General features: G+C 41.6%; 2 long non-coding RNA genes across 2 annotated transcripts; both read left to right on the top strand.

The window, feature by feature from the left end:
• The first annotated feature begins 272 nt into the window (after window positions 1–272).
• LOC141574286 (uncharacterized) lies at window positions 273–13725 on the top strand. Its single transcript, XR_012501198.1, has 2 exons — window positions 273–379; window positions 11794–13725. It is a non-coding gene; the product is annotated as an uncharacterized LOC141574286 (long non-coding RNA).
• Window positions 13726–17436: 3711 nt separating this feature from the next.
• LOC141574170 (uncharacterized) lies at window positions 17437–21705 on the top strand. Its single transcript, XR_012500848.1, has 4 exons — window positions 17437–17518; window positions 18002–18185; window positions 20006–20099; window positions 21370–21705. It is a non-coding gene; the product is annotated as an uncharacterized LOC141574170 (long non-coding RNA).
• The last annotated feature ends 4167 nt before the right edge of the window (window positions 21706–25872 follow it).

Genomic DNA, 25872 nt, shown 5'->3' with positions numbered 1-25872 from the left:
GATATTCTTAATTCGTAGGAAATGGTATGTGACAATAGGTGAAAAAGGTAGTAAGAAATTGTTTGGAAAACTAGAACAAAATCCAATTCTTCCCCAGCTGGGGAAGCCCACCCAGTGTCACCCACCCTACTCACTGCCTGTCACCTCCTCCTTGCTGACTCCACGTTCAGAAGCCACTCTGAGCCTTTGAAGAACATTTTGCCTCATGACACTGTTGAATAGGACCTGCTAACCCTCTGTCCCTGGTTAACCCTCTCTTCAAAGCCATTTAAATTTTTTGCAGGATCCTCCGCTCAGATGTAAGAAAAGACTCTTTAAACTTCTTGATGCAGCTCCTTAATGAAGATCTTGTGAAGGAAACCTAGTCAAAACCTGGGAGGTATGCACACAGTGACTGCAAACTCAGCACTTTGTGATGTTCAGTATCAGATATGTGGGTGACTCAGGAAAGGCTTTTTTAAGGTAACAAGGGGAAAGTGAATGGGAGCAGGATGTGTGAGACTGAAACATCTCGGTCCCAGCCAGCAAGGCACCTGCGTTCAGGATGGTGGGTGGGGAGTGCAGAGTTGTCACAAAGAAAGAAGTGGTGGGATGGGAGGGAGGACAGTTAGGTACTTTACTGGGGAGGGAAACAGTGGGTTGAACATTTCCTGGTTGAACAAGAGGACTGTGACATGATGTGCTTGTATTTTGGAGAGAAGGGTTTTGTGGGGACAGGCCTAGGGAGAACGCTCTCTGGCTGGGGAGTCAGCACAACAGGGAAACACAGAGAACTGGGCAGACCCCAGGGCCCTTGCTGGGGAAGAGGCTGCCCGCCAATTCGAGCCCTGGGGGCAGCTTCTGTCCCTTAGCTGGGGCCTCAGAGCTCCCTTCACAACCCAGTCCTGTTGATACAAGGAAAAAAAACGTGACGCATGAGAAGGGCTGTGTCTCAGGCTTTGGATGAGCCCCTGGGATGTGCCCCACCAGATTTTGTTCCTAGGCTTCATGCAGTAAAGAATTCATAAGCAAGCCAGTGTTGAGTAAAGGTATATTTATTCAGAGAGATACATTGAAAGGCAAGAGAAACTTCACGAGTTGTGGGGGTTTGATGCTCAGATTAAAAGTAGGTACACACTCCACATAGTGTGGGCCTTCTCTGAAGAGGGAGAGAGAGTGGGGACCCCGAGGTGGTGTTGTGTTGCTCTTTTTTCTTGGGCTTGGTGGTTTCATATGCTAATAAGTAGAAGGATCAGCCTTAGGGCAAGGGGCTTGTATTCCCAGAGAGTTGACCATTTCCCACCCTTTGACCTTTTGTGGCTAGCCTTGGGACTGCCATGGTGCCTGGGGCATGTTATTCACCATGTTACTATTACAGTGGGTGCATAATGAAGCTCAAGATCTGCTAGAAGTTAAATCTCTTCATCCTGTGCCTCAAGGCCTATTGGGGGTTGAATCCTTCACCATTATGATGTTAATTGTTGTGGCCTTCCTTGAATGAATGTGCTCTGCCCCCTTCCATCCTATCTCACTGTGATGACACAGAGAGAACAAAGGCCGGGCCCTGCCTGTGCTCCTGCATTTAACAGAGGGAGGTGAGGTGTGGGCTTATGATGACTCTGAGTGGTGAGAAGGATGTTTCAGATTTTGCCACGTGAGACATGGGGACCTGCCAGCAGCCACTGCAGAACTATCTCATGGGCATCGTCGCTTGTGTTGTTATGGAAACAACAGGCCAGCCAAGAAACAAGCACCACACAGAGGGTTGGAGTACTGAGATTTTTTACCCCGGCGGGCTCAGAGGGGCTTCTGTTCCGAAGCTCTGAGCACCTCCAAGACCTGCACGTGAGGTTTTATAGGTTTAATTACAAGTATGGGGCTATTAGCCAATAAGGCTCCAACAACAAAAAGCAAGGAATCAGTACACTGAAGCTTATCAATTTGGAACAGATCACATTACTGACAATTGTTGACATCGGATTTACAAGTTAGCCCAGCAAAACTTAGATCAGTAAACGGACACTTATCACACTTAGATTTGTGACTTAGCTTGTTAGCCCAGCTTGGCTTTTCCTTCACAGTGTCACTCATCTTTTCTGTTTTTCTTTTTTTTTTTTTTTTAAGTATTTAATCCAAATTTAATATCAGGATTCTTTGGGAAAGAAATTTCTCTTTTTCTTTTCTTTGGGGCTCTTTGGGGGGGTAGGTAATTAGGTGTATTTATCTGTTAGTGGAGGCCCTGGTGTTCGAACCCAGGACCCTGTGCACGCTAAGAACACGCTGTACCGCCCTCCCCATCATCTTTTTCTTTTTGCTTTATCTGTCAAGAATCTTACACCTGAATTTCTAGTCGGCCTTTAACACTTGCCCTGACTTCATGGAATCCATTTTTATGACTTTACCTCCCACTGGTTTCATTTAACTATTGAATCTCCATTTTCTCTTCACTCTCAGTTTTGCCTTTTTGTTGTTATGGTTGTTAAGCTTTGTTTAAAAAAATTGTTTAATTTCTCTTTTAGCAGGAGGCTAAAAGTAAATAAATATGTAAACAAACAGCACACTTAAATGCTTTTATACATTCTAAGCTGTTTAGTAGTTACTTAAAAACTGAATTGAATATTAAAGTGATAACATTTTTAAATTATTTTTTAATTTTTTTACAAAGATATAGCTGATTTAAAATATGATATATTTCAGGTGTACAATAGATGCTCCATTTATAGTTACTGTAAAACATTGGCTGTATTCCCTGCGTTGTAAGATACATCCCTGTAGCATGTTTACATTATATGTTGCAGTTTGTATAAGAAAGTTGGGTAACGCAGAGTCTGGGATGTGGCTGTGTCTGACCCAGGTTCACGCTCACCCTGCCTGTCAGAGCCCAGGCCCTCACTCCTGTATGCAGGAGAGCGAGTGGAGGTAGCTCTCATCAGCGCTGGTACCAACCTCTGAGTGGCAGTGAAAGCAGTGACTGTGTGTGGACGTGCAAAGTGTTGTTTCAAGAGCTTTACATGCATTTTTGCATTTAATAATTAAAGCCCTCCTGTGAGGAAGCGTTTTATGATTTTAATGAATAAAACATTTTTTTGATATTGATAGACTTCAAACCTCCGGAAAATTTACAGGAATAGTACAATAAACACTCAGATACAGTTCACCTTAAAGTGCACTATTTGGCCTTTTGTGTCTGGCTTATTTTAGCATAAAGTTTGAAGGTTAATCCATGTTGTAGCCTGAATCAGTACTTTATTCTTTTAGTTTGATAATATGCTTTTTCTTTTTTTTCGTTTTTGGTCTATTTAAAAACATTTTCATTGAAGTCTAGTCAGTTTATAATGTGTCAGTTTCTTTTTCACAGCACAACACTTCAGTTAAAGAAGAACATACCTGTATTCATTTTCATATTCTTTTTAAACATAAGTTACTATAAGATAATAAATATATTCTCCTGTGCTATACAGTATAAACTTGCTGTTTATTCTATACATACTCTGTATCTGCAAATCTTGAACTCCCAATATATTCCTTCCCACACCCTCTCCTCTCTGGTAACCATAGTTTGGTTTCTATGTCTCTGTGTCTGTTTCTGTTCTGTAGATAAGTTTATCTTTTTGTTTCTTTGCTTTATTTTTTGTTTTTTGTTTTTTTGTTTGTTTGTTTGTTTTAGATTCCACATGTGAGCGATCTCATATGGTATTTTTCTTTCTCTTTCGGGCTTACTTCACTTAGAATGACATTCTCCAGGTCCATTCATGTTGCTGCAAATGGCATTATTTTATTATTTTTTTATGGGTGAATAGTAATCTATTGTACAAATACACTACAAACTCTTTATCCAGTCATCTGTCAGTGGACATTTAGGTTGTTTCAATGTCTTGCTATTGTAAATAGTGCTGCTCTGAATGTTGGGGTGTAGGTGTCTTTTTGAATTACGGATCCTTCTGGATATAAGCCCAGGAGTGGGATTGCTGGGTCATATGAGAGGTCAATTTTTAGTCTTTTGAGGAACCTCTATACTGTTTTCCACAATGGCTCCACCAAACTTCATTCCCACCACAGTGTAGGAGGGTTCCCAATTCCCCGCAGCCTCTCCAGCAATTACTGTCTGTGAACTTCTGAATGATGGCTATTCTGACTGGTGAGAGTTGATACTTGATTGCAGTTTTGATTTGCATTTCTCTGATAATGATATTGAGCATTTTTTCATGTGCCTATTGGTCAATTGTATGTCTTCATTGGAGAAATGTTTCTTTAGGACTTCTGACCATTTTTGGATTGAATTGATTGTTTTTCTTTCTTATGAAGTGTAAAAGCTGTTTACATATTCTGGGAATTAAGCCCTTGTCAGTCTCATTTATTGCAACTATTTTCTCCCATTCCATAGATTGTCTTTTTGTTTTGCTTATTGTTTCCTTTTCTGTGCTAAAGCTTGCAAGTTTAATTAAATCCCACTTGTATATTTTTGCTTGTATTTCTATTGCTTGAGTAGACTGCTCTAGGAAAACATTGTTGAGATGGATGTCAGATGTTTTGCCTATGTTTTCTTCTAAGAGGTTTATAGTGTCTTGACTACATGTTTAAGTCTTAAGCAATTTTGAATTCATTTTTGTGTATGCTGTGAGGGAGTAGTCTAACTTCATTCATTTACATGCAGCTGTCCAGTTTTCCCTACATCATTTGCTGAAGAGGCTGTCTTTACTCCATTGTATGTTCTCACCTCCTTTGTCAAAAATTCAATGACCAAAAATTTGTGGGACTATTCTTGGTAATTTTCTTTATCCATTCATTGATGGATGGATATTGTTTGTAACCTTTGGCTACTCTGAATGAGACTGCCATGAATATTGATGTGCAAGTTTTTGTGAGAATATGTTTTCATTCTGTTGGCTGTACAGTTGGCCCGCCATATCTGTAGTTTCCACTTCATGGATCCAGATGGCTGGTTGTAAAGGGACTCGAACATCCTTGGATTATGGTATCCAGGGTGGGGGGTTCCTGAAACGAACCCCCCGAGGATACTGAGGGATGACTCTATATGTAGGAGTGGAATTGCTGAGCCATATATTTCTAACCTTTTGAGGAAACACCAGGCTTTTCCAAAGAAGCTGCACCATTGCTCCTTTCCAACGGCTGCATATTGAGGGTTCCCATTTCTCTGCCTCCTGACCGACACTTGTTATTGTCCATGTTTTGATTATAACCATCCTAGTGAGTGTAAAATCAGATATCATTTTGATTTTGATTTCGCAAGTGATGCTGAGCATCTTTTCATATGCTTATTGGCCAATTGTGTATCTATTTAAATACTTGGCATATTTAAAAATTGGGTCGATTTTCTTTGTATTGGTCAGTTGTAAGCATTTGTTTTATATCCTGGATACTAGTCTCTTATTAGATATATGCTTTGCAAAATTTTTCTCCTATTCAGCAGATTGTCGTTTCACTTTACTTTTTTTAAACATTAAAACAATTTCTTTCTAGGGGAGGTAATTAGATATATTCATTTTATTTTTCTTGCTAAGCACGCACTCTATCACTTGAGCTACCCCCTTCCCCTTTCATTTCACTTTCTTGATGATGTCCTTTGTAACAAATGGTTTTAATTTTGATGAAGTCCATTTTATCTTTCTTGTTTTTCACTTGTGCTCTTGGTATTGTATCTAGGAAGCCATAGCCTATCCTAGGGCCACAAAGATTTAAACTATGTCTTCTTTTAGAAAGTTTATACATTTAGTTTTTACGTTTCTGTCTGTGATCCATTTTGAATTAATATTTTATTTGTTATATAAAATACGGGGGTCCAGATTCCAGAATCATTCTTTTGCCTTCAGATACCCAGGTGTCTCTGCACCATTTGTTGAATAGACTATTCTTTCAATGGAGTGTTGTTGGCACATTTCTGGAAAAATGACTGTAAATGTAAGATTCCCCCCTGGATTTTTTATTGTGTCTCATAGATTTTTGCATTCAAACTTATGCCAGTACCATAATGACTTGAGTACTATAGATTTGTAGTAACCTTTGAGTGAGTCCTCCAAATTTGCTCTTCTTTTTCAAGATTGTTTTGGCTGTCCTGGGTCCCTTGCACTTCCATATGAATTTTGGCATCAGTTTTTCAATTTTTGCAAAGAAGTCAGCTGGAATTTTGATAGGGAATCCATTAAATTTGTAGATCACTTTCGGGAGTCTTAACATTTTTAACAATATTGTCTACCATTCAATGAACATGGGATGCCTTCCATATATGTAGATCTTTTAATTTTTTTTTTGGTGATACTTCAAAATGTTCAATGTGCAAATTTTGTAAAATTTTGTTAAATGTATCTCTCATTTCATTTTTAATGCTGTTGTAATTTGAAAGGCTGAGATTCCTAAGGGTGGGACTATATATCAATTTATTTATTTCTAGGATTCCTACACAGCAAATACCCTAGATTTATATTTGCTACATAAATCTATCCACAATTCTTCCCACCCCCATGTCATAAGAAACCAAGACCCAGGTTAAGCTACCTGAACACCTATGTGGAAGTGAGAAGTGAGACCCTTGGGTGGGGCTTTGTGCAGATTATACTGAAAGCTTATTCATTATGGCTTCATCTTAATTTCTTTTAAACAATCCTCTCAGTGTATATAGTCCGATACATTAAGAACATGAACTTTTGATGTGCAGAGGAGCTAAGACTATAATTTTCAAATAATTTCTAGTGAGAGTGTTGTACTTGAAACCTAATTTGAATCAATCTTTGAAGATTTATGTTTCAGGAGCTTTGACTCTATAATACCTGTCTTTATTCAATAACTACAACTAAATGCTCAAACAGCATGTAAGAGTTTGAGCAAACTGCCCCTGCCCCGTAGTGCTGGTTGGCTGCAGCTGTAACTGGAGTCAAGGCTTACCTATCCCAGTACGCTTGGGCGGATCTGCTCAAAGGGGTTCGTCCAATAGTTTGTCAGTAGTCTTTTGGACAAAGCCATAAAACATTGATTTAAGGTTGCTGGAATGGAATCTATTTTATTAATATTAAGTAAGCACATATTGAGTGCTTACTGTATGTTGGGAATTGTCCCTCAGCTTCATATCAATATTATTTCGCTTAAAACCTCTCATATTTCCTTGTTATTCATACATTGCAGATAAGGAGACTGAGGATTAGGTCTTCTCTCTTTTGGGGGGAGCTCATTATCAATGATGGGAAGTTGTAAGGAAAAAGATATTGATTCACCCTGAGAAAATATTTTTTTGAGAGTCAGCAATGAATAGGGTGACCACTGAAGAGGGTGATCATTGTTCGATTGAGACGATCACCGGGTTGTAGGGAGTCAGCATCCCTGTCCTGGACACGGCACGTGTAGCGCTGCGTGGTGGGTGAGGCGGCGCGGCCGCGCAGGGAACGCGGATGCCGGGCTGTTGGGCTTTGCTCAGGCCCGGTGGGGCTTTCTCCTAAGGAAGTGGAACGTCATTGTCAGATTTTAAGTAGGGGAGAAGGGTGCTCTCGTAGATCACTTTTGTCTTGTAGAATGCTTAGAAACATTTAGAAGGCTCGGCAGGAGGTGATGTGATAAGTCAGAGTAGGGTGTTTTTGAGGTGTAGCAGTGTTCAATTTTCAAGTGATTTTCAGTCCCATGTTTGTGTCTCAGTAGCCGTGTCACTTTGGATGACACACTCAAGGAAGTGAAACAATTTATCTTATTAATTGAAGCAGTGATATACCGACTTCCCAGGACTGCTGTGGAGATCCAGTGAGATAACGTGTTCATAGTGTGCAGTGTGGTCCCCAGCACAGAGTCAGTGCTGAGGGAGTGCAAGTGAGAACCTGGTAGGTGAGGTGTGGGTGGTGGGAATCGTTGACTGAGGAAATTGGGCCCTGAAGGATGGGTCCAGTCACATCTGTGAGTGATGGGACTGAGCTGGGAGAGGCAGACAGACCTTGACCCCGACAAGGGGCCCTGGGCAGGACGGCTATGGAGGAGCACCATGAAGTCAGCTCTTTGCAGGTGGAGTTGGAGGTGCCCTTGAAACATCTAAGTGCAGTGCCACAATCACAGAGGAGGTCTAGGCCCGGACTGTGCATTTTCCTATAATCTCAATCCCTGAGGACGCCGAGGTATTGATCATTGAACGTGAAGACATACTTACAGGACAAGTGAATAGTAGTATCATCTCTGTCATCAAAGACCACGTCTCTTTATTCATCACTCACTTTGCTAATTGGGTACTTACAGAGCTCACTTCACCGTCCTCCCATGGGCTCAGGCTCCACAGAAAAGATCTTACGAGTCTCCCTCTCTTTCAGAAGAAAACACATTTAGCTGGTAGACTTCTCTACTTCGCCAGACTTAGAATTTTAGTTTGTTGATTTAATTCTGCTTTCTGTTGGCCGTCTCCTGACAGGAGAGACATTTTACCTCATAGTCAGGTTTCAATTAGTTGTTACTGAGAATTGCTGATCTGATCCATAGTGTATGTTTTCTATTAACTTTGTAGAGTACTTATCATTTTTCTGTCTTTGCCCTTTAATTTTGTTTCCTCTTCAATGTTCTATCCTATTTGGGGCCTTATTTTATTTTTTAATTAAAAAATGTCTGTTAGCAGTTAAGAAAACAAAAGCAAAGAAAAAATGCACATGATAGCTAAATTTAGAAAATATCTATTGTGTTTTCTGCCTTGGCAATGGAGGGTTCTAGAAAGTCTTGAAAACCTTCATTACATAAGTTCCTTAAAATGCTGATTAAGAAATAAGACCTTCCTTCCTCATCTTTCAAGCTGCACAGCTAATTGTGAAGAAAGTGAGGGGAAATCCTCAGAAACCAAGTCAAACCAGAAAGCAGGGATTCTGGGAGATACGCGAGCCTTAGAAGCCCTGGGGGGCCAGTTGGCTCCTGAACTGAGTTTCAGTTGCCTTGACAGAGGTCAGGAGATGAGCCCCAGGCCTCTCACCCTGGGAGTTTAATGGCTGTTCTTATGTAAGGCCAAGCACATCCTGAGAATCCTTCTTTATAAAAGGGTGAATTAGAATGAAAATTAAAAAAGCATTCCTCAAGGCAAGGAAGTAAGGAAAGTTAATTTTTTTGGAAGCGGGGAAAAATAACATATCCAATGTATGTATTTGGTTTAAATCTGTTCTGGCATGAGAGTGACAACAAGCTCCTGGCAGAAAATCACAGCTCCTCCCGGAAAGAGAAGTTGTGTTTTGAATGAATCAGTGGGCAGCCATTCCGAAAAATGTCTCCAGAGTCTACTGGATCAAGATACTGGACCCAAACTCCTCCCTTCCATGGTCTCATTTAAATAACCAGAAAGGTTTTAAAGGAAAGAAGCCATAATCATAGTTCTACTTATTGACATTAACATATGCTAGGAATTCAGAGGTGACTATGGAGTTGTCTCCTCTTTTATGGACCTTACTTTCTATTTGACATAGTTGGGGAACTTGGTGGAGGGTGGTGTTAGTCTGTTGCAATTAGCCAGGAGAGGAGATTAAGAAAACAGTGAAGGGTGGGTGACATTTTTAGCTAAGGACAGTCCTGTTCAGTTGGTTTGTAATTGCAGACTCGTTGATTTGTCACTGGAGGGAATTGATCTTATGGAATTTGGACTTAACTCAGGCCTCTTCAGAATGGACAAGTGAACCTGGAGAAAGACAGTCAAATCTGTGCAGACATTAAAGTCCACGTGAACGTGCTCCATCACTGAGCCAAAGATAGGACAAGTAGGCAGCACTTCTTGAGGACAGAGGAGTGGTTTTTAAGGTTCTCCAAGAATGAATCCCAGGGAACCGGATGGCCAGTTGTCAAACTGTGACTTTGCTCTTTGGACGGTGTACCCACCAAGGGTATTGGCCGTTTATAGGCTTCCATTTCTCGTTAATACATGTCAGGTGATGAGGACGTGGGCACAAGCGTTTGACACCTTGTCGAGGCGCATTTGAATACCTGCCTAGAAGCGCGGTCGCAGCTGCGGCTGCGTCATACATCTTGCCGCCAATCCCGCTCCCCGGCTCCGTGATCACGGCAGAGTGGTTCCTTGTTGAGCTGTCCGTCTCCTCTGTGACATCGTAACCAAACAAAAGACTGGAGCGTATTAGCTTGGCTTTGTTCTTTTCCATCCTTCCCTTCGAATGATGATGACTGATAGTGGACCTAATTACGTTTGCAGGTGATTTACAAGTAGTGCTGTCAGTACAAAAATTGTAATCCCCGCTGTGTGATTTAGAGAAGAAAGTGACATTCTTTCCAAATTGTTTTGATGCACTTATGTGGGAAAATGATGTACGTTTGAATATGTATTTCCTCTCTGAATCATCATGGCTAGAGATGAATATTTGTAGACATGGAATGAGTTTTCTGTATTTGAACTGTATGGTCCCCTAAATTCTCCTCAGCTTTTTAAAGTCATCACTGGAGTGCTACCTCCAGAGTGCCCCAAAGCATCCACCACTGCATGTTCTTCTGACGTTGTGAGTTTCAATGTTGGAGAAGGCTGCTGGATGGTGAGGCATTCTCTGGCACATCTCTGGCTGGCTGACGTGAGCTTAGCACCCAAGACTTGGCAGACAGTATCTAACCATTGTCACGTCCATTTCTGGGACTCTCATGGAGGATTTTACACCTATGCTAGTGGCATACGTTATTTCATTTAGTTTTCCCAACAATCATAATTAGATTTTATCACCTGTAATAAAATGGAAACTGTAAAAGCGAGTGACGTGCAGACTTTCGACTGGAACACGGGTCTTTCTGATCCCTGTCTCTGTTCCCTCCCCGGCCTATCCTTCCAAATGGCCAGGAGACTCTTCCTCAGTCTTGAGTTTCCTGCTGATGTTACCACTCTCTTTGATTCTGGAGAGGAAAACAAGTCTAAACTTACTTTCCATTGGAAATGGAATGGAGAGTTAATGTTGGAAGCCGGGAGAGTTTGTCCTGTGATGAAGTGGTCCCCGAGCCACTTCCACTGGGATGTCACATCACTGTCTGGGCCCCTTGCTCAGCCTGTGCACAGGTGATAAGCCAGATGTGCCGAGCAGTCCTCCCGGACAGGGCAGTGGGTTGGAAATGAGTTTGGGGATTTGGTTTCATTATATATGTTCCTGAGGGTCTTGGCCTGGCACTTCGAGTCGGAGCATTCCCAGTCACACAGACTCGCTCTGGGTCCGTGCAGACCTGACGTGGCCTCAGCCTGAGGCTCAGGGCCCGTGGTGATGAGGAGCATTTTAGTCCATGGTCTGCCGGATGCTCTGACACTTCTGGGCTGTGGGACTTTGTCCAGGATGATAATAATTCCTCCCCGAGTTTCAGATTTCCTTGCCTGTGAGCCGGGGTAGTAATAGTTTCTGAAATGATTGTAATGATTCAGTAAGGGGCACAGCGTGTGCTGGCAGGTAGCTGGTGTTTAAGGAGCAGAAGTCGCAGTCACACTGTCAGCCTCTCACTGTGTGCTCTGTGCTTGGAGAGGTTGTGTGTTTGGTGAAAGTCCCGCCCAAATACTAGGGCCTAGATGAACTTTTGTTCCTTTACTTTCCCTTACATTTCCTCTTTCCCTTCTCTGTGTCCCATGTTTAGGTAGCAGATTCCTCTATTTCAGGGAATACGGGCCTTTCTAGTAAAAGGACAGGTGGAACGCGGAAAGATGGGGCCCGTCTGAACAGCGCTGTTTCCCTGCAATTCTGCATCCGGTCCCAGCAGTGCACGAAGTCAGCCTTCCTCTTCCTTCCTGTGTCATTGGGTCTCTGTTTTAAGGGAAAATTTTTTAAGGGTCTTTTTTCACTTACATGTTTCGTTCAGATGCTTGTTGCTTTTCTCCCTGTGCTTCAGCGTCCCGAGGAGAGAATTCAGCAGTGCAGCATCCTCTCCGAGCTCTATGAGTTGATCGGCTGCCACTGCAAGTCCGCCTTCTTAAAGCGGGTGGCATCCGTGCAGCGCGCGGCCCCCGGCATCATGGAGCCTGGCGGGAAGAGTTGCTACCGACTCCTTCTGCAGACGCTTCCTGGCTACAGTCTGTCACTGGATCTACAGGACTTCAGGAAAGTTGTTGGAATTAAAACATCGCTTTAGTCCCATTAACCATGCCTAGTTTGGGCCCTGCTGTCCTGTCTCATCAGGGTGAATTGTGATTCGTTTAGAACAGGGCTCAGCAGACTTTTTTCTGTCAAGAGCTTGGGAGTAAATATTTCAGGGTCTGCAAACCTCCTGATCTCTGATGCAGCTGCTCAGCTCTGCTGTTCAGACGCCAGAGCAGCCGCAGAGTCCACACACCCACAGAGCTTTATTAACAGCGGTGGCTGGGGCTGGATTGGGTGTATGAACAGCAATTTGTCCCCACAGCCTCCTCACTATTGACGCCTGCACCAGAGCGTGCATTTGCGACAATGGGTGAACCTGCACTGACACGTCATCATCACCCAGAGCCCATACTTGACACTAGGATTTACACTTGGTGGTGTGCACTCTGTGGGTTTGGACAGATGTAAAATGACATGTATCCACCGTCACAGCATCATACAGAGTAGTCTGTCTTAGTGACCCTAAAAATGCTCCGTGCTGCACTTCATTCATTGCTCCTTCCCCTCTAGCCTCTGACAGCCACAGATCTTTTAGTCTCTGTGGTTTTCCCTTTCCCAGAACACCATACAGTTGGAATCAGACAGTTGCACAGCCTTCCCAGATTGGCTTCTTTCACTTAGTAATATGCATTTAAGGTTCTTCCATGTCTTTCCATGCCTTGATAACTCATTTCATTTTAGCACCAAATAATGGTCCATTCTCTGGCTGGACCACAGTTTATTTATCCATTCACCTACTGAAGAACAGCATAGTTGTTTCTGAGTTCTGGTGATTATGAATAAAGCTGCTATCAACATCTGTATGCAGATTTGTGTGTGGACACAAGTTTCCATTTCGTCGAGTAAACACCAAGGAGCACAGTTGCCAGATCATATGGTAGGAGAATATCTAGTTTTGTAAAAAATTGCCAGACGGTCTTCCTAAGTATTTGGGCCATTTTACATTCCTAACAAATATGCATGAGAATACCTGACGCTCCACATCCTCACCAGCATTCGGTGCTGTCAGTGTTCTGCGTTTTGGCAGTTCCGACAGGTGTGCGGTGGTACCTCGCTGTTTCAGTCTGCATCCCCTTGATGACAGATGCTGTGGAGCATCTTTCCATAGACTTGTTTGGCATCTAGATTTCTTCTTTGATGAGGTCTGTGTTCAGGCATTTTGCTCATACTTTAATCGGGTTATTCATCCTTCTTGTTGAGTTTAAAAAATTTTGGTATATTCTGGATATCAGCCCTTTATCAGTGTGTCCCTGCCCTTCACCTGCAGTACTGGAGTTGTCCTTTGGTTCTCAGTGGAGTGTCAACTCTTCAAAGAGATTACCTGTCTTCCTTCAGCCTAAATACTCTCCTGGTATTTTTCACTTTCATTGACTCATTTTGTTCTTTTTAAATAGCATTTCCCATAATTTGTACTTACATTAAAAAAAAGGCAATGATTGAACACCGCCTCCCCCACCAGGCTGTGTGCCCTGTGAGAGCACAGGCCCTGACCCCACTCACCGTTTCCTAAGACAGCACATTGCACATGTCCATGTAAAAGTGTGTAACGTGGGGCCAAACCTGATAAGCAGCTATGATGACTTCTGTTGTCTACCATTTATTGAGTAGACTTTGTTTCTGATCTTAATTATTAAATCACATGAATGAAACTTGTTTGTTTTGAAAAATAAAACAACAAAGCACACCTCCATGTGATTGGTACTTTCTACTTAGCCTTCTGACCCAGGAGGGGATGTTCACCATCATTTTGTGGAGGAGGTTGGGGAGGTAAAGTAAGAGAGTGAGATCAAATAAAGTAAAAATGATAACTATCAGTTGGCTTTATTTTCACTAAGACAAAAAAGTTACTTTAAACCCTATCTCAGCTGTTGTTCTGTTGTTTTAAACATTTCTCATACAATTAAATGGAAGCCCACTAAACCCTGAAAGGGAAATTGTGTGCTCAGGTCCTGAAAAGAGTTTATGTCTATTTCTTGAAATGCACAATTTCCCTGCTGGTTACAGAAATTCGAGGCGGGAACACAGCCGTGCGCTGTGTGTTTCTGCCGGCTTCACGGGCTGCTCACTGTCATTTTCATTTTCTTGTGTTGCAGTTTATGAAGGTTTTCCCATGAAATATATTGCTCAATCTTTTCCTGAATGAAGGATTGAATTTTCCACAGGAAATCTTATGAAAGAGAGTGACAAGGCACATGGGTTTCCCAAAAAGGAAGAGTTGATGTAATAAACTTTCACTATGGTGAACTTTTTTAATACAAGCCAGTTGAAAATTTTATCACTAGGTCATAGGCCACAAATCTGTCTTAAGAATAAAAAGATTCAAATTTTATAGAAGAAGCAGTTTGAATCAAGTAATAATTATGATTTGTACGCTATTTGGTGTTAGAACTTATACTCAGTCTTATCATAATTGCCTGTGGTAGGAACTGGATCATTATTTATTTATTAAAAAAAATCCACTAGGTGCTATTTGTCCCATTCTTGATGCGGCAGTGCTGAGGTTAGTTATGTTGGGCCATTTAGGATTGTTAGCTAGGTTATCCGGACATTGATTTCAGCCTTTTTATCTTTTTTACAATCTTTTCATATGTGTCGGCCTTTGGTCTTTTTACAACGTGGAAAAACTGCACGGGTCTGCCTTTCCCTTTTTTCCTGTCTTTGTGGGAAAAGATTTTTAAGAGAAATTACTAGGATATTAAGGATTTTGTGTGGGGTAAGTTTATTCAGTTCTAAGGATTTCAATTAATACGTATTAATACTTGCCATTCAGCTAATGACAGTAAAATTATAAACTAACTTATGTATACATCAGTAAGTATAGTACAATCAGCCCATCACCCAGATTAAGGAATTCACATACTTTTCCTTATTTCCTTTATTCAGACCTTTGTTCTTTTATTTGTCCTTTGTTGAAGTATTTGACAGCAAATCCAAGAAGACATGTCATTTTACCCTATGTACTCAAGTAGGCATGTCTGAGAAATGAGGGCCTTTTCTTTGATCAGGTTTTTCCATTTGACTTATGTGCTCGTTAAGTACCAGCTGTATCAGGCATCTCACTAGGAATTAGGGATCCTTGGGGCAATGAGACAGTCCTGGCTCCCAAGGAATTTAAGGGCTGATGGAAGAAATCAACACAGGAGCTTGGGTGCCTCACTTAAGGTTCCTACTGGATGACACCAATTGGACAAAATTTGTGCACAATACAGTAGGAATCACAGAAGGGACTGATCAGACTTGTAGGGCCGGCCGTGAGAGAGGCGGTCGGCAGGGCTACAAGAGGAGGAATCATTTGATCAGAATCTGAAATCTTTTCTGCCAACCTTCCTACCAAGCCCCCAGGGCCCATCACACACAACCCTGTGCTGTAACTGTTTTTGATTCCAGTTACCACATCTCTTTCAGGAAGGATTTTAAGGTGGAAAATATTTAAAATCAGTAATTGTTGCCAGAAGGGACATAGAACAAGGAACATGGAAACAACACAAATGTCCATCAGCACATGACTAGATAAAGACGAGGTGATACATATATACAATGGAATACTACTCAGACATGAAAGATGCCATTTGCAGCAATATGGATGGACCTGAAGACTGTCATTCTAAGTGAAGTGTGGTGGAAAGAGAAAGAAAAATGCCATATGACTTAATTTATGGGGAATCTAAAATTAATAGCAATAATAATAAGACCACAAATGAACTAAATATTATTTTGATTTCTTGAATATGTGTAAGTACATCTGACTGCCCTTTGTGATAGGATTACAATATTCTGTTTATTATTCTTTTGTAGATGTCTTTATTCCTCTGGTAACTGTAATTTTAAAAATCTAAAGCTCTAATCTGTTCTTAGAAAGAATAATTAGTACATATATGTAAACTAAAAAATGCAGTATGCTCTATACATGTATTTACATGCAATATGTGTATGTGAAGTTGAACTGTAATAATTCTACCCAATAAAACTGCAAAAGGAAAAAAATAAAAAATTTATTTAGCAAAATCACCCCTCTTTAGATATTAAAACGTTCATTTCTGAGATTCTGTGAAAGACGGCATGGAAGTAGGTTTTTAAGATTTTCTCCTTGTTCCTCGGTGAGCAGCCTGGGCTGCAGAGCTTGGCCGCCACAGGCACCCAGGGCTTACCGGCTTGCTTCTCACTTGTTGGGAGGAAAATTAGCTGCTTCAGGAATATTTATGCTCTTAGAAGTTGCTGAAAACCCCACAGAGCTTCTGTTTACATGGGGTGTATCTGTCAATATACCCCATTTTAGAAATTAGAACAGAAAATTTAAACTCAAGAACTGACAAGCACACGCTGTCCCAGCACGTGGTCAAAGCAGTGCTGCCACGGTGGAGTGTGTTGGTTCTAGGAAAAATGCACAATACACTCAAGAATGAGGGTGAACCCACAGATCTCATCTCAGCAATGCTATGAAGAGGTGGGACCCAAAGCCCCTAAAACAGTGCTGAAGTCCCCAGATGTCTCAGAACACACAGAGCCATGGGATCAAGAATCCAGTACCTCATGGATCATCAGCTGTGGAGACTGCGTCCTGGGTCAGGAGGAGCAGGAGTAGGGATAGCAGGCACACATTCCTATTGAAAGCAAAGCTTTAAAGGTTTTGAATTGACTGAAAGTTTGGCAAAGATTTGCATTTAGACTACTACATTTCCTCTCCTGGAGACGTTAGAAGGAAAACACTGATTAATAGAGGATGATTGTAATGGATTAATTATGATACTGATGACATGGGCTGTGAACACTAACCCTGCACTCAGTGTAGAATAAGCCTTTTATGTACACACTTCATTAGGTCTCCACACCCCTGCAACGTGGCATTAAGCACTCATACAAACATGAAACCAGTGACTATAAAACAGTCACAAGCCTTCCTCTCCAGCATGAGGTAGCAAAACCAGCAAGGATTTTCAATGACAAAAGCCAAAATCTTATATTTTTGGGAAAGAAAGCAAATGAAACACTGAAGAACAATTAACCAAAAGAGCAGATGGAATGGAAAATTTTATTGAAGAAAGCAATGATTGATTCAATTAAAACAGCTAATGTCCCTGGTATAATTTAACCATCAATCCAAATTTTTGGAAAAGTGGGTTGTGAAATTACTGTCTCATTTAATGTTGGAATTCCTATTTGGACCAATTTGATATGCATCACTGGTGTGAGGTTAGATATTTAGGTAATAAACAATATTCCTATTTTTTAAGTTAACAGGAAACATAACACAGGACTCCAGATTTAGGGAGAGAATGCAAACAAATACTATCATAATCCATCCAGTAAGGACACGTGTCCCTGCGTCACCAAAGCAATGAGAATTTGCAGAAAGAAAACACAGTTCTCCAATTGTGACAAATACGAGACAGTGAGCCATAAATTACGAGAACTAGCAACTGTTTAAATGCCATGGGCAAATTTTTTTTATCATCTTGAAAACATCACTGATGTTCTAGGTAAGAAAAAGAATTGTTTTACTAAAAAATCCAACTGACACAGGGGTTTTTCCAAGTGAGAAGGTGATTCTAAAAAGTGCAGTAAAATGAGTAAAGATGATCTGCGCAGTGACGGAGATGGTCTAGACTAACCAGCATCAAGATTCCTGGTTTTACACTTGCACTCTGCTCGTCATCTATGACGCAAGAACTCATGAAATGATTTTTTTTTCTTTAGGGAAAAAAACATTAATAAAATCTAACTATAAGATGTGGTATGTAAAGTGGTAATGAAGTTTTCTAACCTTATGATGCAGCCAGTGTAATGTAGCACTTATTCGGGCACTAGAATTTTTTAATTCATGATTTCTTTTATACCCTATTTCTATCCTAAAGGAGACACTTAAAGTTTTCTACTTTATTCAACGTATCTTGTGAGGGTTGTGATATACACTGGTATGGCAGTTTTAAGAGATTCAAAATCGCCTCTGTTGTTGTGGTCAGGAAAGGCAAGGCTCCCTCACAGCTGCGACGGAGAAGGAATCCCCGGAGTCAGCCTCCGGGCAGCTTCCGAACCGCATCTGCTTGCACTTGGCACAGGACACCATAAGCAAGTGTAACTCTGACAAGAAGATTTCCCCGGGGACCTGGGAGGTGCTCATTGTGAAGCCACTTGTTTCCCAGTTAGGTAAGGGTTGGAAAAATAGTTTATTAGAAGTGACTCCCTTTGTATGTGCCTTTTGTCCTGAGAGGTCAATAATTAGCATAGAATATAAAGTACCCCATAATATAAGAATTTGGGTATCCCATCTTTCCATCTACCTGTCTATTTGTTTATCATACTTATAGTTAGGTTACATTTTCTATGACGTTCACTTCCGGGCACCAGAAAAGAAAGGTTACAAAACATTTATTATAAATAGGGGGGACTGGGTCTAAGGGTTAAAAACCACTTCTGCTAACAATAAAAACCATATAATAATTTTAATCTCAGTTGCATCAGACCTTCCAGAATTAATCCCTCAATTTCACTTTTAAAACAGTAATGGAATCTCGGTTCTTCCAAGACTCGGGCCTGATCACCACCCATCCAGACATCTATCTGTGGGTCCCTACTTGTCCTCGAGGACACCGAACACACCATACGGGGTGAACTTTCTTCACTGTCCCTACTGTAGGGGAAACCTGGATGTCCCAGGTACTGTCTAGGATTCACACCTACCTGCAAAAATCAAAGTCATGTGACTGAAACGGGAAAACACAGGTGGTGTGATAGGGCTGAAAGCTCACCAAAAACAGGTTTGGGGGCCAAACCCAAGCCCTCAGGCTCCTAACATGTAGAAGGACAGGGAGTCCCAATTAGCCACGAGACTGGGGGGCTTCATTACTCCATGAATAAAGGATTTGTGCCAGTGCCACCTTTAGACAGGGAACCCCAGAACCCAGACTTGGAAGCATCCTGTCCCCTCCCCTCTGAACAAATATTCTCTCAAGACACGTAGTGAGAGATGGGAGCCCCGGTGAGCTCTGGAATAAGATGCAACCTGAAAGACTGCTGGTAACAAATGGTGTGGAGCTCGGGCAGCCCCCAGGGCCACCAAACATTCTTGTACCACTGATGCCCACACTTCCATCCACAACAGTTTCTTCAGGACACTTACGCACAATAACCATCACACAAAAATGGTTGCTTAGACATGTTTTAAGAGAAATAACATTATGAGAATGCCAAATTCATGACAAGTCAGAGTAAAGACCCCAGAGTATTTACTGAATGAGATCTCACGTGTGCTCCGCATGAGCTTTAAACCCTTAGGACACAGTCATGGAACAGTAGGCATTTTCTTTCTTTCCTCCAAGTTGGCTTTGCTGGAGAACTCCGTAGACACAGGAAGACTCTGGATCCCACCTCTACTACTTACACAAAGGGCTCAACATATAGAGAAGTATCAGCGCTGGTGCAGCCGGCTCCAATGTGCGCACTCCCGTGCCCAGCTCCCCGAGGAGCAGAGGGCCCCCCACGGGCACTGCAGTGCCTGCGAGAATCAGGTGTCTGAAGAGTGAGCCTGGGGCGGGCAAGACAGGAAGCAAGCACCACTCCCTCACGCTCTGCAGGTGATCTCTGCGTCATCTTGAATAAATAAAGTCAGCATTAAAGATGTTTGACCAGAGGGTAAAAGGTAAGGCCTCCCCAAATCTCCTCGCATTCCTTTAGTGGGAGTCCTGTTAGAACACATGGTGACAAGAGACGCTGGCTTTACATGCGCACGTTGCCCTCAGGGCTGCAGTGGAGGCCACGGTGCTGCCTCTGCCCCACCTCCTGCGTTCGTCCCGCAGACCTCACAGAGGCCGCTGACTCGTTTCTCTGACTTTCTCTCCATGGTTGTGCTGCTCTTCCAGCTTTTAAGAGCTCATAAGAACCTCACCAGAAAATCTTTAACAATGAATGCAAATCAAATGAAATCAACAACAGAAACACAATGCCTTCATCATTACTTTACATTTTAGGATGAAATTCTTGAAGACGACTCCCTGACCTGAAGGGATGGATGGAGGAGGAAAGAAAAGAAGACAAGCATCTTTGGCCCATAAAAAATGAGAGGTAACCAGATGGTGGCTAGTTTTCATTGCACCTCTCTGCCAGCCTCAATTTCACATGCCCCTCCCAACTCAGCTCATCGGAACTCCACTGAAGGAGACGGCTTTGCAAATTTATTGGTAGCCAAAGAAATCGCTTGAGAAATAGTCTCCCAAACCCAGCGAGAACACTGAAAGCTGACAAGTGCCAGAATCAGAATACTAAAACACACAGATTCAAGCTCCGACACCCTCCCTGGTGGGTGTACTTACAGTGGGGGTGTGGCCGTGCAATTTGTCAGCATCCAACATATAAAAATGAAAGGGACACCAGTTTTCAACATCACAGTCCCTCTGAAACAACTGGTAGTCAATTAGCGTTTGTCGGCAGCAAAAGTCGATTTTCTCCCCTGCACGTGGAGGTGAACACACAGAAGAGACTGATGATCCCCGCTGCGAGTGTAGCTAAGTGTGTCTAAGCAAACGGGCTCCATCAGCCTTCTGATGAACAGGGGAGTGTGTGAGACGAGGGGCTCTGCAGACTGATGGCGAGGCAAAGAGGGCACTTCCTTATATTGGGGAGAAAAACACGGAAGCAGCACTCGCTGGAAATAAATTCTAATTAAAATTTCAGTTGCGCTTCCTGCAGCGTAACCCACGCCAATAGATGAGGCTCCCTCCGTGCTGTCCAGTCATGTGAGCCAGGCTCATTACTGTACCTGTGTGTTTGGTTTAGCAAGTGAATCATGTCTGTTTTCTGGAAATTACATGAGGGTGGAAAACCTTCCAAACATGTTCATTTATTTGCTGTGGAATTTGTTTAATCCTCTTGAGAGCATTTACAATGACAACGTTCTTAAATAACCATCTTTGCCCGAGAGGCCTTCCCAGACACATGCGCCGAAATCTAGGACAACCCAGAAGCAAAATCAAAACCGTTAATAAATAATAATATGTCATAGCACTAACCACCAAAATTATATATATTTAAAAAAAAAGCAAGGGCTTTATGCTGTCCAGGGTTTCAAACATTTATTTAACGTGTCTATTGTTACAAGAATAAACTTTTCTAAATGTAAAACCTCCTCAGAAAGCTTAAACTACTATTCAAGAAAAATATCACAGATAATTTCTGAAAAGTATTTAAAGGAAAATCATTTTTAACTGAATCATATTCTAGGCACACAGAATAAATTCTCTTTAGAGAACTCCTAATTTTTTTTTAATAAATGACCTATAAAAATACAACCAGCATTAATCAGTAAATCTTCATTCCTTATTTTTAAAATTTTTAGGGCATGCTATTTTTTTTAAATCAAATGAGGAGGTATTTGCAAGCCAATGGACAACGGAATTACCTAAGAAGACAGTATAAAGCAGCAAAAGCAACTAGCACTTTTACAAGCATTCTGCCTGAGAGTCACTCGTACCATCTCATTTTGACCTAGCCACTTGGAAGTGAGCTCCATCAGCCCATTTAACACATGAAGAAACTGAGGCTCTGGGTGGTCATGTTTCCAGTACTTAGGGGAGCCAGTATCCAAACCCGGATCACTGTCTATAGAGCCTGTGCCTTTACCAGATCACACTTACATTTCTCACACTTCAAATGCACTCAGTCCCCGAGGTAACACACCTTCCTTTTGTTTCTAAGAGTTTTAGGAAGTACTGAAATACAAAGACTTATCAGACATTTGTGTGGGCTAATTTTTTATTTTCTGATTTTCCTGAATCAGTTCAGGCTGAATTCATACTACTTATGAGGAGAAGTCCTGAGGCAGAGGAGAGAGGGGAAGATAATCCAGACATAAACAATTTCAAGAGATCCACTTCATCAAGGAAGCAAAGTATTAAATAAACCACTTCAACAACAGGCTTGTCAATAAACCTTGGTGTCTCTGTCTCAGCCTGGAGGGTAAGCCATCCAGCCCATCTGCCTTCCAGCCACATACCCTGGATGATCTTGGTTCAATCACCTGTGACACGTGTGTTCTCCAGGGAATCTTTGTAGAGATTAAACGATAAAACTATATGCATAGGGGATACTTATTTGTTAGGCAGTAGGCACTAAACAAATAATAAAATTATTTTATTTCATGAAAATGGGAGGTAGGTCTCCCAATTAAACATTCCTGACAGAATCCCAACAAGCACTTTAATTTATCTGCCAGAAATTGTAAAATAACATTTCTTTTTAAAGGCTGTATCCATTCTCCCTACTTTTTACCAATCCTGGCTGTTATCCTGAAAATCTATTCCCAGAACTTGGCATCCATCTCCCATATTTAAATCATTTAAGTTTGAAATTTTGATGAAGCTTGGGCACATAAAGATTCACACCATAATTCACAGAATAAACAAAGACCACAGGAACAGGGCCACTTCCAGACCCCATGTGCTCAGGACAGGCTCCAAACTTCATAAAATCAGATGCATGCTGTTTGAAGAGAAAGAAAATTGAATGTGATCAAGGAGGCTGACATAGAGCACTGGCTGGCTCAAGAGACGACTCCTTCAACCCCTCGTCTGACTTAAGTCATCTAACAGTTATCAGGTGATCTCTAACTAAAAGTAAAACAGGGGTAGGGTTGAAAAGTAAATTTTTTCCTACAATATATACATATTGTCAATTAAAAATTGGCACGTGCCGTCTGCCTCTGATTTGATTAAGTTATGAGCCACTGCAGCTGCTGACCTTCAACACCCTCTGAAAGTAGATCTGTGTGGAGATCAGGAATGGGGCGCTCTGTGCTCTGGGAAAATGGGCAGAAAACCTTCAGATAGACATTTTCAGGAAACTTTAAGAGCCCAAGTTCTTGCATTTCCTCCTATCTAGAAAAGCACTAAAATCATTAACAGAGACACCTGTTCCTCGACTAGCAGCAGCCTCTGACCTAATGTATAGTTGACGGCACGTCCCACTTCAATGAAATCTCATATAATGCTGAGCTCCCCCTCATCGTCAGAGCAGTTCCTCCGAGCTCTCTGAGATGCTGTCACCTGGGTTCTGGTCCTCATTTTGCCCCAGATAAAACTTAACCCAGAACTCTCACATTGTGTGGTTTATTGACAGTACCACAAAAATTAAGTTTACATACTTGAACTCATAGTAAACATTCAGTATCAAACATTTCTTGACTTAAATTACTTTTTAAAAGTAAATAATTATTCCATTTCTTAAATAGAGCATCTTTAAATATAAATTAACAGATATTTGTGAACCTTCGAAAAATATATTCTGGAAAAATTTTTAGCTAATTAATAAAAAAGCTATTGTGTGGAGTTTTAGAAATTCAGAAGTGGAAAAGAATAGTATTGTAACTCAAGTTCTTGTTTTAATTGCAGAGATCCTGAGGCCTCAAAAGACATATAAAGTTTCCTGATTTTATACACTGTCCTTTAACAGAAAGCCTAGAACTAAGACCCTGGTCTTTGAGAAACCAAGGCTTGCTCGGCTGGTGCAGGGCTGAACTTTATGAAAATGGGTCATGAGAAAGAACCAGAATGCTGGGGCCTGGGCAAGGCAGCGGAAGGAAGGAGGGTCTTACCTGGTCGTGGGTGAGAAATAGGCTCCCGCAGTGCTGGTGTGATGGGCATCCCTCAAGGGCCTGAAAACTACTATTTAGCACACCTGCCACCGAAATGCACACATGCTGTTTAACTAGAAGGCTGACCAGGAGGCTTTCTCAGTTACACAAGTAGCTATTTTCATGTTAACTCTACAACTACAGGAAGAGAAAGAATAGAAAGCTGATATTAATTACTAATAATTTACACCAAGTACCAAGGAATTTCCAGGAGAAATATAAAGAATTGTTGGAAGTTTCATTATGTGAACTTACTGCCAATTCAGTTGTCTTAAAAATTGTTCTATAAAATATATTGTCTTTTGCTGTTCCAAATCACATTTGAAAGAATAATGTTTCTTAAGGGTGTTTCTGGAATTTTCTTCTATTTCCTAACACCAAATCTCAGAGCTTTAAAGAAATGGAGGGTTGGAATTTCGTCCACTCTTTTCTAGGCAAATTATTGTTCCTGCAAAGAACAAGGGGGTAATCACACAGAAAAGCATTTGAGCATCAGGCTGCTTACATTTCCTCTGGAAGTCTTGGAAAATAACGTGGAAATGAACAGCAGGACAGAAACCTGGCGGGAGGGTCACTGGCTAGAAGGTGAGAACAAATGTGTTCTCCAACGTGCTCTGGTCGCCACTAGTTTAAATGAACCGAGCAATTGTTCCAGCATACACGCACCTCTACATGAAAATCTCAACCGTTACCAACTGCTCAGTGCAGCCCGAAGCAATGGACGGACTGCAGAGGCCCCCGGCGGCTCATCGTGGTGTCTTACACCATGTGCAGGATGATCGGTTCCTTCCCGCCCACTCCCTCCACTCCTCTCAAGGGAGATGGCTGGTCCTGAGTTGAGCTTACCTCATAGAAAGCTGTCTCTCAGCCCTCTGTCTAAAGCAAAATAAAAGCAGGAAAGCTACAAGGGACTTTACAGAACCATCCCAAAAGGGAACTGAAGCATATTTCTTCCCTCCTTTCTGCTCCTGGAATGTGGACTTGATGGTTGACCCTCAGGCAGCCACTTTGAGCCATCAGGTTGATGGGCTGAAGATAACAGGCATCTTGTTCTCTGACCCAGGGGCCATCATGCAAACCAGCCCTGGGCTACCGATTGCTTGACTTCTTTATGTAAGAGGGAAATACAATTTTAGCATGTTTAAGCCACTGCTGTTATCTGGGGAACTAGGTGTTGTACATTGCCATGGTAAGACCTAATAATAAAGTTCAATATTCACCAAAAACTATTTACCAAATAGTTAATAAATTATAAAGAGATCTTGATTTTTGTTTTAATGCTATGAAATGTAAATCAAGTTTCAGCATATGCCAATAAAACAAGACACTGCGGAGATGAAGCAAAACAGAGTTTGTAGAACAGAGACCCAAAGCATCCTCCTCTCCAAGGCACAGGAGTACAGCCGTGACTATACATGCCAAGGCTGGAGTCACATGGGCTCCCTTTTATCCATGTCTTGGGTTGTGTTCTGTTTCCAGTCTTGGGAAAAATGGATAAGACTGCTGGTCAAATCATTTCAGGAGCAGCTTCCATCGTGTAGAACCCATGTCTCTTCCTTTCCTCTGCCTCCTGGAATTTTCTGACACAATTAATCAGTCCAGCCTTCTAAATTGAGCAAATGGAGCTCAATCAATCTGCTTTTAGACAGAGCTAAAAATAGACATTAAAAAGCATAACTAGGAAATCTTACCTTCCAGAGGTCATTGCACAGATGAAATAGGAGAATATCTGTGAATCACTCTGTAAACACTAAGTACAATACAAACAATATTAGTACTGATTCTATGTTACACTCATCAATAAAGGAACACAGAACCCTTTCTTACCAGAAGGAAAAGTGCTTTGTAATTTTCTGTCACTTTAATTCTTCAAAAGTTTCTATAAAATTGATGTCCTTAAAAAAATCAGAATTTGGGACTAATTTTAATTCCTTCATCTCCCCTGGTTTAACACATATCAAGAATGTTACCATTTCTAGATTTTTATTTAGGAAAGCCTTTGGTATTCATGAGGCACAGAGCACGGCAAATTGTCAGTATCACTCAGGATAGGAAAAGCATTTTTGATACCCGAACTTGAAGACATGAAGAAGATGCCTGACATGTCCCACTGACCTTTCAAGCTATTCTTTTTCAAAAACTTGCTTCTTCTTGGTCCAGAACAGACACGCATTTGTTGATGTGAGTTTCTTTAAGTGAAAATGTCAACCC

This window comes from Camelus bactrianus, chromosome 20 (genome assembly GCF_048773025.1).
Source record: "Camelus bactrianus isolate YW-2024 breed Bactrian camel chromosome 20, ASM4877302v1, whole genome shotgun sequence".
NCBI lineage: Eukaryota > Metazoa > Chordata > Mammalia > Artiodactyla > Camelidae > Camelus > Camelus bactrianus.
The sequence above is the reverse complement of the archived record's forward strand: the minus strand, read 5'-3'. Positions and strand labels throughout refer to the sequence as shown.